The 17,233-nt window shown below is 34.9% G+C and overlaps 1 pseudogene across 1 annotated transcript; it reads right to left on the reverse strand.

Annotated features, from left to right (window-relative positions):
* Window positions 1-1,676: 1,676 nt before the first annotated feature.
* LOC143550152 (potassium transporter 8-like) lies at window positions 1,677-8,344 on the reverse strand (annotated as a pseudogene). The gene is made up of 8 exons (XR_013138277.1): window positions 8,027-8,344; window positions 7,321-7,819; window positions 7,176-7,229; window positions 4,629-4,888; window positions 4,481-4,533; window positions 4,128-4,251; window positions 3,788-4,045; window positions 1,677-2,864 (listed from the first exon to the last, which is right to left on the reverse strand). The product of XR_013138277.1 is annotated as a potassium transporter 8-like (transcript).
* Between the last annotated feature and the right edge of the window lie 8,889 nt (window positions 8,345-17,233).

The following is a 17,233-nucleotide window of genomic DNA, read 5'->3' on the forward strand; positions in this document are numbered from 1 at the left end:
GTGACATATGGTTAATAAAATAAACGCTTTTTGTTAATATGTGAGTCGTCATCTGATATGGAATTGAAGAAAATGTACAAATCGTAAGCAACCTTCCAACTAGTAAAACAAAATGGATGATGTCAAATGAATGCGTTAAAACTTAAAATACTGTGAGAGCAACTTGTTAAATAATCACAACCTATCAAATACCATGTATTAGAGCTACATAAATCAGGTTTGGGTATAAAACCGGGTTTGGGAAATCAGGTGTTGGCCTTATCCGGGTCAGGTGTTGGCCTTATCCGGGTCGGGTTTGTGTATCTCTAAAAGTCATATCCTATGCATCGGGTTGGGTCGGGTATAGAACCAGGTATCAAAAATGGGTATATAAATACCCTATTTTCAGGTATTGAAAAAACCCTATTTTTGGTTATTGAAAAAAAATCCTATTTTCGGTTTTTTGTTTTCGGGAATAGATTGAGTTTTTCTAAAGGCTACACATTTTTAAGATATTTTTCTTGTGATTTCGGGTATTTTAAAAACCTGATTTCGGCTATGGAAAAACCCAGTTCCGGGTATAGAAGCGCTTCCAGTTTAGGTATTATTAGGTACAAATCGGGTCCGGTTCTAAGTACGGGTTTTTGGTACTTAAATGCATATCATATGCGTACCCTACTGGTAGAGTCGAGTAAGGATTCATGTAGTAAAAACCTGGGTATATAAAAACCAAGTTTCATGTTTTCTAGGGTCCGGTTCTGGGTCCGTTATTATTTCACCTCATGTATCACCACCAATGTTTTAAAAATTGGTATGTATTGGCCGGTTGAATCGGTTATAACGGGATTTTATAAAGCAACCAGTATTTAGGGCCCGATATTTTTGGACGGTTTGCTAGTACATCGTACCGCCGGAATTTAAAAGTTTACCGGTTTAAACCTGCAAAACGGTTATAAATCCAAAGAATTTTTTATTTTTTGTGACCCATAATTTTTTAAAATTTACTTTTAACGTTACGGATAAAATTAAAATGTATAAACACGGTAAACGACGATTCGTTAATCAACCGATTTTGTATCATACAAATCCAATATTGGTTTATTTGCATCTTTTGTAATTGACTAACTTCGTATACAAAGTACAAACTTTCGTCAGATAGATTGAGGCAACGGGGGGGGGGGGGGAGCTCAAAATGTATACAAAATTTCACAAACGAGGGGGGGACTCAAATTTTCGGCCAAAAGATGCTAAACTTACACTACGTATAAAAGTTTTCGGCCGAAAACGGGTAAATTTACACTACTGCGCAAAAAAAACAGGAGGGGCCGGGGCCATCCCTAGCCCCAATGAAGATTCGCCCCTGTATCTAACTCGATCATTGTTCATATGTGATATTCGATTCAAGTGTGATGTTTATTAATGTACCTTTGGGTCATCTTTTTATCTGAGATTGCATTTATGTGAAAATACAAGATAAATTATTTAACCTAGTTGAACCTCCCTGTACATTCCGATTCAACCGGCTGTATCATTTCTTAACTATACGAATAAAATACCGGTTTTTAAAACATTTATCACCAATTTGACCCTTTTGTTAGCTACTTAGGTTGGGCCTTTATGGGCCATTATCAACAATAAGAACCAATGGTTCAAAGCCCAACTTATTTAAACGTTAATAAATTATAACATACTAACATAGAACAAAAATCACACTTCATTACATGAATTTATACATCTCATATGTCCAACATCTCAAGATGACTAATATTTGATGCTAGTAGTCTTCTTTACATGTTCATCGTTACATACATCTAAAACCTCGATACACAATCACAACTAGACCTGGTACACCATCCCGACCTCGAGCGTAGACGCTCGAGGAAAACTCAAAGCGTTCATCACGCCTCGGGAATTCCTCCTTAAAAAATCGTACCCGAAATTAATCACAAATCTTTTCATTAAACTCGACCCTCGTTTCGCCTTCACATAACAATGACCCCGAATAAATGCCAACCCCGCTTCCCGAGCCTCCATTAACTCCCTCAACTCGTCTCTCACGCCCGTATTTATTTGTGGGCTCTCGGGTACACCAAACCTAACCCGCTTTCTTGGGCGCGGTGATGGCACCGCAACCGCGATCTCATTAAGTTTGGTCGAAAACCCGTTTTCGCCCTCACACATTCTTATACTCCCTGCTAAGTTCGACGATGCGGTCCCCACAACCACCATTTACCCGTCATTGTCCGAGTCTTCTCTCACATCATTAACATCGGCTCGTTCCGTACGAATAAACTCGGCTACGCAACAAATGAGATCTTTCTCGAATTCCACGTCATCCATATTAACATCACGGTACCCGTATCGTGCTATGCACCTATACAATTTATACTCCTTCGGGCCAATCCGCCCAACAAGAAACCGCTCCTCGGGCCTCACATGAGGCACGGGGACGGATTTCACACAAAGGAACACCACAACTTGGTGAAAAGCCGGGAGATTCGTCACAAAGTGCGAGAAAATGGCGGGGATCCCGGAAACGAGCTCAGTATAAATGAGCCCGATTCCACGGACCCGCATTATACCAAGAGTGGGGCCCAAACTAAGGAGCCAATTAATTGAGACTTTGTTTTGAACATCGAATTCGTACTTTTTTATCGTCCCGTAGTGCCACACGAACATGATGATTAGAAAAATGCACGAGAGCGCGACCGGGACCCACGCACCTTCGCGAAACTTTATTAAGGATGCCGAAAAATAGAGTATTTCTATCGACCCGAAAAAGAACATAAACCCGAGTGCTAGGAACACGCTTTTTCGCCAACATATAACCATTACAAGTGACATTAAGCAAGTTGTCACCAACATAACTGTAATAACTGCCAAACCTGTACATAAATCACAAATCAAACATCATTATTGAGACACTTTATGGTAATTAATCAAGGGAAAATGATAAATATATATATATATATCTATTTTGACCATGGTAAATTAGTAATCCCCAAAATGTCCGTACAGATCCTACCAGATCCATTATATCCGGCCCAAAACAACCGGGCTGGCTTTTTTATTCTAACCCAATGATCACCGACACTTGTCAAGAATGTTTCCGTTGGTGCCTCGTTTTCTACCCCCCTCCCACCCAAAAAAAAAAAATTCAGGCGGCGCCTTGTTTTTTTAAATCTAGGCGCTTGGTTGATTTTTCTAGGCGACAGGTGAATTTTTCTGTGCGTCGGGTGGATTTATAAAATCCAAGCGGCAACCAGATTAATCTAGTAGCCTGGATTTTTAAATTTTGAATTTTTTTATTTATATTTTTATATTTTGATCTTTAAATGTTCAATGTATAGACTTGTCCAGAGGCGGCTGGGCATAAAGGGCGCGAAGTTTATCAAAGTATTTGAAGTCACTGTATGTACCGTTAGGTAGTCGTTTTAAACCCATAAAACAACTCGGTTTCTCGAAGGATCTTATTAAAAGTTACCTCAATAAAAAAATTTCAATTTAAAAAAAAAAAAAAACCAGGCGGCGCCTAGAAAAATTCACCCGCCGCCCGGAACATGTTTGAAGGGCGGGTCAGAAAACGAGGCGCCGAATGGAAACATTCTTGACAAATGTCGCTCGATCATTGGGTTAGAAAAAAAGGGCGGTCCGGTTGGTTTTGATCTGGACATAATGGAACCGGTGGAGTATGTATGGACATTTTGTCGTTTTCCCTCTAATCAATGGGTCAAAACGGGTCAGATCAGTTTGACCAGTCAACATTTTTATGTACATTTTCTCATGACAGTATATACATACAACATACCTGCTGCATTGCTTATATGTTTAGTGTCACGAAAGCCGATCGTGACAGCTAAGCATAGGAGCATCAAAGTCCAGTTAATCTCGGGGATATAGATTTGACCGTGCTTATTAGTAGGCGACGTGTGGATTATTTTGACCCTAGGGAAACAACCCAATGCGAACACTGTTTGATAATAGAAAACGTCCCGGTGATGATCGCTTGGCTTCCAACAACTGCTGCAAGTATCGCGGATTCCAAGAACGGGCCATCTTATTTTTTCTGTCACAATATTAAACAATAAAAATAATTTTTTTTTTTAAATTCAAAAAAAAAAAAGAGGGAGAGGGAGAATGTTGTCTACCCGGAACGGACACATAGAAACCGATCCTGTAGTCGGCTTCCTGAATGTGATGCTTTGAGAGATACGCGGCTTGGCACATATAAGCAAGGATCAAGGAAGGGTAAACCACAAAGGTAAAAGCCATCTGCAGTATCATATCAAGAACTACATCAAACAGGCCCATTAGTTATTGGCCCATTAATGAGTGGCCCATTAAGTTCAGGCCCACTAGTGATTAGCCTAATAAAGTCAGGGGCCACTAGTGATTAGCCCATTAAGGTTGGGCCCACTAGAGATTGGCCCAACAAGAAAGGGCCCGTTAAGGTTCGGCCCAATCAATTCGCTTTTTGCCACTAGTAAATTGAGGTGAATACCTTAATGGACAACTGAGAAAAATGACCAAGATCAGCATACATAGCCTCCGAGCCTGGAAACCGAAAACACACGAGTAATATATAAAGTCAACGAAAGTCAAACTATAAGTCAACAGAAGTCAATCTAGTTCAAGAACAGCCAACGTACCGGTTATACACAACAAGATCCCACCCAACGACATCCACCCTCCTCTTCGTGTTTTCTTTAGAAACTTGTACATGTAATAAGGCGACAAAGCTTGAAACACTTGCGGGTTCCAATGAAAAATGTTGTAAATCCCGATGGTGCTTATGCACAAGAGCCACGTTATCACGATTGGTGCAAACAAGAACCCGACACGATGGGTCCATAGTGTTGGAGGCAAAACAAGAGCACTAGTATGATGCACGCAAACGGGACTTCTACATCTGATATTTAAAACTTAGAAGGTTAGTTTAGTTGGAACGGATTGAACATGTCAACCATGTCAAATGAATAAAACATTATTCATATTTTTAGTCATTTTTAAAAAATTAATTATTGACTGTTACCCGCGTCCTAGAATAAAATATGAAACTCCATAGTGGAGTCACTTTCATGTTTTACAGTCCCAAACAAGATAACTTATCACACACAAATTACAAGTCTAGATTTAAAGTGGGAAATCACATTCATAAGTTAGTGGAAAAGTTAAAGAAACCATGACAATGACAACAATAAAAGCAAGTTGTTCACGTATGCAAAATAATAATCTGACCTAACTAATATATAGGTAAAGTCACTGATTCTATCTTTTTAAATTTTATATATATAATATTATTTTATAATAACTTTATCAAAATGTAACAGTTTTCTAACCTTTATTGGGCACATCAATTAAAATCATATATTTAACTTGAACTCTTATGTAGGGGTGTTTGTAGTTCAGTTTAAAATTACGAAACAGTTTAAACTGGCTATTGGTTTGGTTTCGCGGTTAACTTCAATACCGTAATGAACAGTTCGGTTTACGGTTTGAACCGAAATTCAACCGCAAAAAACAGACTGGACCGTATAAGTTATTTATGTGTATTTTTTTAATATTTTATAATATATATGTGTGCATATAAATTTATAACTAGACATATAGAGTATTTTGTATTATATATATTTGTATGTGTGTGTATATATCTATATCTATACGTACACTACTAAATATTGACAAATATTGATAGTGATAAAAAAAGTGGGCTAAGCCCGAATCGAAAATGCAAGAAACTTTAATTGCCTTTTTATTTTCTTAAATGAAATCCTAAGAAGTAAAATCGGTTGTTTGTTAAATTATATATTTTTTTCGTGAGTTGTACAGTATTTAACATATCATGAATTATTTTAGACATTTTGTATATAGATCGAACAAGCCCAAACCAAACCGTGTTCGGTTTAAGAGTTCAACGATTCGGTTTTGGTTTACGAAAATCAAAAATCGTTACTAATGTTTTGGTTTGGTTCGGTTTAAGAGTGCAATGGTTCGGTTTTGGTTTATGAAAAATCAAAAACCGTTACTAACGATTTGGTTCACAGTTTGATCTAAAAACCACGAAAACGAACCGTAAACACCCCCTACTCTTAAGTCTTGAGGTAAAAATAATTCTCAACAACGTACATGTGAATTAGATGTTTCTCGCAGTTATCCACTTAAAACTGGTTCTTTATAACAAAACTATTAGTTTAATATTTAATGGTGATCAGATTTTTGAAAAAGATAAAAAGTTTATCACAAAAGGTCCCACAAATAGTGTTATATTATAATCAATTTGGTACCATTTCTTTGTCCACCAACAGCACGTTTCAAAAGAATATTGTTTGTATATGTAAGTGAAGCCAAGCATCTGAATGATCATAGAATAAAACCAAGAATTTGCATACTAGTCATGATCTTTTCAGCATCTCTTTATGATTCGAGTCGAATTGATACGACAAATATCGACCAAGAAAAATCCACGTTGCGATCTAGAGTGTTCGGGGTTCAAAATTCCCAACAGTTGAATGGCTTTTGGTTTTGTATTCTGTTGTTAGTTTACCAACTAAAGTAGACAGCTTTTCAAGATAATCTAAGGGCAATCATAGGTTCTATTTTTTCCATTTTTAATAAAAACCATAGGGGTCGATCGTGTCGGGTTGACAAGTCGAATTCTAAACTCGTTCAAAGAGATCAACTATTTATAACCTTGACACACTTAAGATTATGTAACATGAACATGACACACACACACACACACACACACACACATATATATATATATATATATACTATATATTCACCTAAAAAGAAATCAATCCTAACCTTGTCGCACTTAAAGCAGGTAACCTGAACACAACCGGTTAGATAAACACGTCAAACGGGGTTTCCGTGTCAAACTGTTGAACTGGCCCACATATTTATTCGCTCAAGGACATCATATCCTAACCAAGACACACTTAAAATCATGAAACCCGAATACGACCTAGCGGGTCAACTTGGCTGGCGGGTCAAATGTTGAACATGAATATGACACATATATTTATTCGCTCAAAGACATCAATCAACCCTAACCCAGACACACTTAAAGTCATGTAACCAGAACACAACCTGTTTAACTTATTTATCTAAGCAAGTCAAACTACAAGTCAAACTGGTTGGCGCTTGGTGGGCTATAACCACAAAGTAATTTCCTAAAACAAACAAGAACTTACATTGATGGTGTTCTTTTGACATAGAAAGCTCGAGCCCAGAAACCGCGGAGAAAACTACAAGAACCACAAACCAAAAAAAAAAGGTTATCATCATCATCATCATCATTATCATCATCAAAATCAAACAACCAATTATTATGCATACCGGATATCGCGGGTGTTAAAACGCCATCACCGATAACCATACAAGTACCAAGCAAAGCCAAAACCAACAAACCCTTTTGCAAGACTTTATATTTCTCCAAAGTTGACTTCAATCTCAACCCAATATCTCTAAAACCATTACCATTACCATAACCAATTTCATTATTCCTATACTCATAAAGCTCTTCATCAGCAAGCTGACCATTCGGCAACGTGCTAACTCGAGCATGACGACATAACAATGTGTACAAAGCAAAAGTACCCCCTTCACCATTATCATCAGCTCTAAGAACTATGAACACATATTTCAAAAGTGGGATTAAAGTTAATGTCCAAAACACAAATGATAACACTCCAAATATCTCTTCATTAGACTCTGAATGATGAATGTCTTCAGCAAAAGCACTTTTGTATACATACAAAGGTGAAGTACTTAAATCACCATACACAACACCTAGACTTTGATATGCTAAAGTCATCACAGTCCTCCATGATTCTTTCTGTAATAACATGAACAAACAATCAAAATATATACCTTTAAACTCTTAAACATATATATATATATATAGGGTTTGCATCAGATACAGATGAAATTAACGTACTTGTATATATAATTACTCTACTTGATTCTCACGTTTAGCACGTTAATTTCATTTGTACGTGAACTTTCCCCTGTATATATAAGTTTAAAAAAAAACTTTGTGTACCTTGATAGGATGAGAATTTTGGTTTCTAGCTTCAATATCCATGACTTAGAAACTCAAAAGAGTCATTTGTTTATGAGTAAACTATATGCTATAAGTTCAAGATAGTTTAAAGAATGAAGAAAAAAAGATGAAAAGATTGAAGCTTTAATGGGAATGAGTTGTGGGTGGTGACTAGTGAGAATTAGGTGCTGGTGAAAGTGTGTGTTTTTGTGTTTGTCTGGTTCTTTTTTTAGCAAAGAGCACCCACCGCCCAGACACATTAGACTACACAAAACATTTGTATTATTATTATTATTATTATTATACCCCTCCAATCTTGAAGCGATAAACAAGCACCAAGTGGCAACTTGGCAAGTGGCAAGTGGAACACTCTCTTTCTCTCCTTCTCACTCACATATTTGTTTTGAGTAACATTTAGGGTTGCAAGGGTAAATCTTATATTTTTAAATGTTTGACACGTGTGTTTGGATATATATACATCATTATCATTATCATCATCAACATCGTGATCAGTAAATCTCATAAATAGCAAAACAATAGTAGGGTCTGAAAAGGGCAAGATGTAGGCAGTTTTACCTCTACCTCGTAGGAATAGAGAGGCTGCTTCTGGTGAGACTCCCGGCTCGATAGTAGTTTTGTATCAAGCCTTGAACATAAGACACATAACACTCAACCATCGGCCGATTAGTACATGCGCCCTTGTCTTTCGGCTATCAACGTCACATGATGCATGATTAACCTTTCGCCACTTTTAACGTTTATATTCAAACAAGACCCTGTTTGCAGTTTTTGGATATAAATGTTTTGATATTTATTTTTATTTATTTATGTTTGAATAGTGGAGCCATGCATCCATGACCGCACATACATTACATACGTCTCGTAAGGCCATGCATCCCTGTCAGGCGATTACCTTCGTCATCATCATTCCACATGTCTTATATAAGTTATATGACCAAATATATAATGTAAACATGTATCGGGATCATAAGCCTTTCCTGTGTACGTTTACACTATCATATCCTACATAACCATTCACAATGTAAACACGTACAAGGTTCGCATGTCTTCCCAAATGTCTATTGTACATCATATACACTCATTCGGTAACCGTTAAGGCATTCACATTATCTGATTATACGTTTCATAAAACATTACCATTTATTAATACTTATGTATTTATTTTTTATAAGATAGGCTAAAAGCCAAAACCGTTATCACTTTTAAATATTATTGTATGTAAACCACCCCCAAAATATAACATAAAAAGAGGTCTAGAAACTCCCTTGATGTTAATTAGTAAACTTCTTATCTATTGGGAAAACTTTTCCTGACCTAACATTTGAACAACTTTATAAGATTAACAAGTAAAACTATCACCTTCTAGACTTAGCAAGAACTTTAATTAGGTAATCACATATCCCAAGTACTAGCTTAGGCTATGTGTAGTCGAGGGGCTACAAAATGATATGTTTTGCGTCATGTGGTAAATGGTATGATTTTATTTTTCGGATGTAATGGTGTTGTAGCTATATATATATATATCACACTCACAAACATATATAATATTAATATATATACAAACAACACAGGCAAGAAATACCTCCCCCCACCCCCCACCTCCACACATTTCGCCCCAAAAATTGCCCACCGCCCCCCAATTCACCCAAGTCGCCCCTTTTTTTCCGCCCACTACGGATGGCCTTAGAAGGTATTCGCGTGACTTTCTATTTTAATTAAACTTTTGTAAATAATATGTTATATGCTCAAAAACGTTTTGTTATACTTCTTTTTTCTTTTTCATAATTAACATTCTGGTTTTTGTTTATTATCCTTTATGTAGTTAACTTTTTGTTCATAAATTATTTTAGCAAAATATAACTGGATTTATTAAAATGAAAATAGGTTGATTTCATCCCCGTTAAAAAAAGCCTTGGGATTATATAACAATAACCGAATAAACTGAACCGTTTGTAATCGAAATTTATTAGTTATAAAAATCTTAAATGGGATTGTAGGTTTGGTTTTTAATACATAACCAAACCAGATTGACTCATGCTTGTCTTTATAGTCTTTAATCAAAGCTTTGATTCATGTCGAACAATAATTGCAAATTTTTAATGGTATTAACTATTGATATATGTTCCACAAAACCAAGTTTGATTTGACCTTATAAATGTCACTTTACTTATTAGGTTAACGGTCAAAGATTGTTTATTTTATATCACGCGATTCTTTCAAATCTAATTTAAAATTATTTTAGTTAGAATATACGAAAAGACATAACTTAACCCACTTAGAAATAAAAAAGTTAAATTTTAATATGGACATTAGAAACATATGCTTTCGTAAAAGAACGCAAATATTCCGCCCATAAAACCTTCACGCATATATAATACTAGACGGGTGCCCGCGTGATGCAGCGGGAAACACAGACCTTAGTAATCATGTAATAGATTTATGGGTGTTTATCGTTTATTTGAAATCGTGAAACCGTTTGTTGGTATATTTGGATTAATCATTCTTATTTTAAACTTAAATTGTTATCAAAGTACAAACCAAATCGTTGATAATGATTTGGTTTGGTTGGTTTCAATTTTCAGGGTTTCGGTTTCATTTTTCGACGACAAATACAATTACTAATGATTTGGCTCATTGTTTAATTCAAAACTATCAAAATTGGAACAAAAAAATGTCATTTTTATAACTTAAATAAACTACGACAATACCATGCTCAAATTAAAAAGAATAAAGCGCTCATTTTTATAGTGCAATTTTTTAAAAAAAATATTATCGTACGAAAACGTTATGAGCGTTTGAAAATTGGGGGGGGGGGGGAGGGTTAAAAGTGAAGTTAAAAAGAGTAAATAGATTAACGATAGAGGTTAATTTTGTAATTGTTCTCTAAATTTACAAAAACTTGAATAAAGTTGAAGGACTAAGATTGTAATTATCATAGAGAAAGATGTAAAACACTTGATATTTAAGTGTTCAATTACCACTTTATCCCTCTTTATAGTTGTACCATGTGCTTAATTAATTGTAAACCCTTAAAATCTACCGTCTTAATTTGCATTTGTTTGATGTATTATATAAAGTATAGATATAGATAGATACAGTTAGAGTTATCTAACATTTTCTGAAGACTAATATCAAATTTTGCTTAGTAGTTTAATCTAAACTTACAATCATATTAGGAAACAACACAAACCTGTGGAACATATTAAAAGCATGACTGAGTAGGATCTCAACTCATTCATCAAGGGACCTACTCAAATAATGGTCCACAGCCCTTAAGGCATCAAAATATCTACCTACCTATTATTTTCCATCAAATTCATTGTATTTTATTTGCATAATCTTTAGTGAAATATTTGTGTTAGGTGAAATATGTAGAATGGTCTATGATAAAGAGACACATTCGAATTTTATGGACATAAAAGTTAATATATTTCTAAATAAAATTGATTATCCACAACAAGATAGGAGATTAGATATCTTTGAAATTACACAATTTGATTATAAAATAATTTTCATATATATAGTTCAATTGATAAGACTAGTGAATAAAAACTTTAAAGTTTCAAGATATATTCTAATTCTAAAAAAGCATTACACTAAGATCTCCATGCTTTCTCACATGATGCAAAAAGGGGGATAAATATATCAATTATTTTTTTCTTTATATATAATGAACTAGTTTTTATCCCCCGTATTACGGGGTTATTTTATATTATTTGTTTTTAATATTTATTAATTTTTTGAATTTTTATTTTTTAAATTGTATGAAAGTTAATAATATACTTATGGTTTGATGATACATTGTTTCACAAATAAATGAGATGTTATAACCCTGTTTAAGAGCTATATGGGTTTGAAGAGACCCAAAGCCCGTTTATTTTTTACTATAAAAGTGATTTTTTAATTATAAATAATATATATCTTTTTTTAAATAAATCATATATTAATTTTAAGTATATCCCAAATATTTGGTGAGATTAGTTTTTAATTTAATGAGATGTTATAACCCGTTTAAGGAATATCTGAGTTTGATAAGACCATAGTTTTATCCCTCGTATTACGGGGGTTGTTTTATATTATTTGTTTTTAATATTTATTTATTTTTTGAATTTTTATTTTTTTTACTGTATGAAAGTTAATAATATACTTATGGTGTGATGATAAACTGTTTCACAAATAAATGAGATGTTATAACCCGGTTTAAAAGCTATATGGGTATGATGAGACCCAAGACCCGTTTATTTTTTTTAAAATAAATCATATATTAATTTTTACTATATCCTATTTTATAGGATTTTCACATCAATAATTTGGTAAGATTAGTTTTTAATTTAATGAGATGTTATAACCCGTTTAAAGAATATATAGGTTTGGTAAGACCCATACCCGTGAATTCGGGTCAAATGCATGAGAAGCCTCCATTTAAAAATCAAGCAAATCTGGTGACTCCAAAAAAAGGGGGAGTGACCACATCGCGACACTTAGGATTTTTGGGTTTTCGTTTATATATATTATAGATTAGCAATAGCTAAAAAAACGAAAAAAGTATAGTTATATGACAAGAAGCGGATTTTTATCTACTCGCGTGTCCAACTAACATTTTCTATCTCTACACTTATCAATGAAAACAAATAAATAAGGATAGAAATAAAAATGAGATCTTTCTTACTTTCTTCGTAAAAAACCCGCTTCATTTCGAGTTCACCAGATAACCCACCACGCTGAAAGAATAGTGCCATGAATAAATATCCCTTTGTTGCGTGTAATCATAACCGGAAACATATATATCCAGATCAAAATACCCGAAACAGAAACTTGCAGAAGTGGTAAATCAAGCCAACAACAGATTGCATTCCAAACTTTACTCGTTATCCCACATTCTCCAAATAGATTATCCAAATCTCCTCAATCTTCGAAAAAAGGGCACGGAATCAAAGGAGCATCAATGCCATTATTGGCTAAACTAGTTCGAAAAGGGAGTCGATTATGAGAAATTCGCCAACCCAAAATATTTACCTTAATAATAGTAGGAACCAACCTATTCCAGTGAGTTGATTCACCCGATTTTATTAACACATACAGTCAAATTTTTTTTTAATATTCTTCACAAAAAACTCATTGTCCACATCAAAATTCCACACCCACGAATCTTGGTTATTATTTAACTCAAGCTGAGAAATATCCTCTAATAAAAGATCAAATTGTTCTTTTTTCTACTCTTCTCCTAATCGGTCTCCACCACGACCATACCCAACTGTCTAGCACTCGTTTATTTGCAATGAAACATCTCTAATCCATATCTAACCAAAATAATCTCGGGAACTTGAAACCCCTAACCACACTTCCTCCTAGAATGCCGTATCTTCCCCGTTCCCCAACTTTCTTTTAAGAGTGTTCCAACTAAGAACATATTTTTATTGTGTAGAACTTCACTAGATTTGACAATCCAAGCCAAACTTCGGTACCCGACCCTATAGCAGCGCTGTTGATAACTCCACCCTAATTCCCATAAAAAACTTTAATAATTTTAACCCATGGATCATTAGGTCGATTAACTAGTCGCCACATCCATATTTGAAAAAGGTCGGAATAAAAGCTTTTAGATTGGTAATATCTAATTCGATAATATGAATACGAATTTATCCATCCACTATGCGTAACAATTCTACCAAAGATGATCCTATTACAGGGATACCGCCAGGTTTGCCGACTTTGCGCATTATTCATATTGCTTCCCACCAAAAGTCCCAGATAGACGAAAGGTAACTTTTCTGTCTTACACAATATTAAATAAGCTTGAGATGCAACCTCTTCTTGATCTACTTTGATCCCAAGAGATTTGACCAATGGAGATTCATTTTTAGCCCACTTGCTAAATAAAAAGCAACTGAGCATCTAAATCAAAGAACGGATATTATCTAACGACCAATCCCTTGAAAAAAACGGCATCATCAGCATACAACAAATATGAAATAGACACACCTTCATTTCCCATTCCCTTTATATAAACACGTTGCCAAAACATTTTATAGCGTCACATGAAGACCCTCCATTACAATGATAAATTAAAAAGACGAAAAGGATCACCTTGCCTCAAACCTCTTCCTACCTTAAACTTGAACATAGGACTACCATTCACCAAAACCCATAAAAACCACATACATTAAATCCCATCAAAACCATAAATTGGAAAAGATATTCCCAACTCAGGGAAATTAAATTCTTTTATATATAGTGGCATTAACTTTATGGTGTATCTCTTGCTCAATCATTTATTCTCATCAATGTTAACTAATAATATCATGACCAGTATTTCTTAAACATCAAAGGTGATAAAGTTGATAATTTCGTATTCTCATCAATTACACACATCATGTTATTTCCTCCCAACAAGCTAGCGCGGAGGTAAGTTATAATCAAACGACCAATAACAACGACAGAGCTCAAATTTGTCGTACTTTTATTGTTGATGTTGTGTGCTTATTGTTGATATTGAATGTGCTACACTTAGCGACAGTTTTGTAGTCTCTTAGCCTAAATCGGTCATATCTAAAATGCGTTTGGCTCACTTAAAAAGCACAGATTATTTGTTCAGAGTCTTAGTAGCTAAAAGTTTTAAAAACATACTGACTAGTTCAAAGACTACTTGTTAATAGGTCAGACTTTTTAAGGGCTCAACACAACCCTATACTTCTATTTCATAGTGTGCACGGACGGAATGCAATATATAGCATCATGTAAATATAAAAAAATAAAATAAACATATAGTCAAATTTCCATTATGAAAACAAGCAAACACACGTTAAATATACTAATGTATACCAAGGATATATAATGAATATAATATCTACAATCTTTAAATGGAATATCATATTACAATAAGCCAAGAGATTTCATATATTATATCCAAAGAATAGATACACTATATATTAAGATGTTTTGTATTAAATATATGCCTTTAAATTTATAAAATACCAAAAACGTACACCATGAAATTCAATAAACGTTATACACGATAAAGATATAAAGATCAGTTAATTTACAATCACTTTCTTTTAACGACCAATAATCTCATGTGTAAACCTACTCTTTCGAGGCTATGTCCAAGTTCGACTCCTCGACCGCCGTGAGACCGCACGGAACCGGGTGGAATCTGTAGACCCTCGCCCCTTGTCGGTTCGAACCCGATATTAAAGCCCAGATTCATCTCTTTACCCAAATGTCATGTGAATTGGCTCAGGTGGAATCAAACAAGAGGTGCACACAGAAACCAGCTAACCGATTTCTAACCGGTTTGTATTGTTGATTTCAAAACCGGTTGTTAACCAGTTAACCGAACCGGTTAACCGATTTTTTTAATTATTATTTTATTAACAATCGGGTTTTTCTGGTTATTGACCGACAGGGACGAAGCTTCCTTAGGGCCAGGGGTGGCCGCGCCCCCAGTTATTTTGAGCGGTAGTGTAAATTGACCGTTTTTTCGTCCGAACATCTGTATACGTAGTGTAAATTTACTCGTTTTATACCGAAAATTTGAGGCCGGCCCCCCTAGTTTATGATTTATACAATACATTTTGAGTCCCCCCCCACCCACCACGAACTCGCCCAAGCTTCGCCACTGTTGACCGGTCCGGTCTAACCGGTCAAAACGGTTTTTCTAACCGGTCAAAACTGGTTACTACCCTACCCGAAAAACCGGCTAATTCCCGCCAAAAAAACCGGTTAGCAAATTAACCAGTTAATAGTTAACCACTTAACCGATTTATGCACCTCTTATCACTAGACCAACTTCTCGAGACAATTACAATCACTTGACGTGACGATATATACAAACAAAAACATTATTGTTTTAATAATATACATATAAAAATAAAAATAAAAATACATGATCACGATATTATCTTGTAAGCTAATAAGACGTGGTTGGTTTCTATCTTCATAAAACCAAATACACATGATATGACTTAATGTTGATTGGCTTAAAAAAATGGTCCAAACAAGCATGCTTCAATTCACCACCACAACATCCATCTTAATGTTTCTTTCGATCTTCTTCAAAACACTTCTTCCTTTTTAAAGATTCCGTCGACAACAAGGAACAAAACCATAGTTCATGGTGATTGTATTTTCAAAATTTTCATTAAAGGTCGAGTGGGACGTTTGAGGCTTGAAATCCTAATGTGTCGTCACGTCTTGATGTATCCATGGGCTAAGGATAGTGAGGGCCCCTAGTAATGTAAATTTACTCGTTTTCCACCTAAAATTTGTTATATGAGTGAATATTTATACATTTTACACAAAAAATTGACCGTTCGAGTTTCGTCACCAGATGTCACGATGTAGATTAATTTCCTTTTATAAAGTTTATTTTACTAAATGAAAAAAATCATTGTTACAATAACTACTGTGCCTTATTTTAGTTATTTACAAGACATATTAAAACTTCCAATATAAATGCGGGGTTGTCTTCGAGAATTTAAATACCTCGGCCGTGCAAAAATAAAAAGGCCCGTAGGCTATAACGGAAATTTTTTATAATTGTTTAATCGCTAATGTACATAGAGGTGCACATCCTAACCGGTTAACCGGGTTCTAACCAATTCCCTAACCGGTTAGTAACCGGTCCAACTCTAACCGGTTACTAACCGATCCTAACCGCCGGTTAGTAACCGGTTTATATATTTGATTTCAAAACCGGTTATAAACTGGTTAACCGAACCGGTTAACCGATTTTTTTAATTATTATTTTATAAAAAACCAGTTATTAACCGGTTAACCGGTCCAGCCGGTCAAAACCGGTTATTAACCTAACCGAAAAACCAGTATAACCGGTTAATACCCATAAAAAAACCGGTTATCAAAAAAACCGGTTATAGGTTAACCGATTTCTGCACCTCTAAATGTACATGGATAAAATTTTTATCGACCGATTTATTATAAGCAGAAACCATTTTGAACATCTAATTATCTCTTAAACCATTGTAAATAACCTTATTTTTAACACCAGAAAACATATATACGTAATATGTATAAAAAAGTTTGTGCCCCCGAAACTTATGTGCCCCGACCAATGGTGCGGCTCATACTCCCTCCGAGCCTCCCCGAATATAAGCTAGCTTAACAAAGAAGAGTAAATTGATCCACGCTTTCACAACTATTACATGCTGGTTTTATGGAAGCCGAGAA

This window comes from Bidens hawaiensis, unplaced genomic scaffold, assembly GCF_021521415.1.
Source record: "Bidens hawaiensis isolate Kalapana, Puna unplaced genomic scaffold, B.hawaiensis_p1.1 tig00015926_1, whole genome shotgun sequence".
Classification (NCBI taxonomy): Eukaryota; Viridiplantae; Streptophyta; class Magnoliopsida; order Asterales; family Asteraceae; genus Bidens; species Bidens hawaiensis.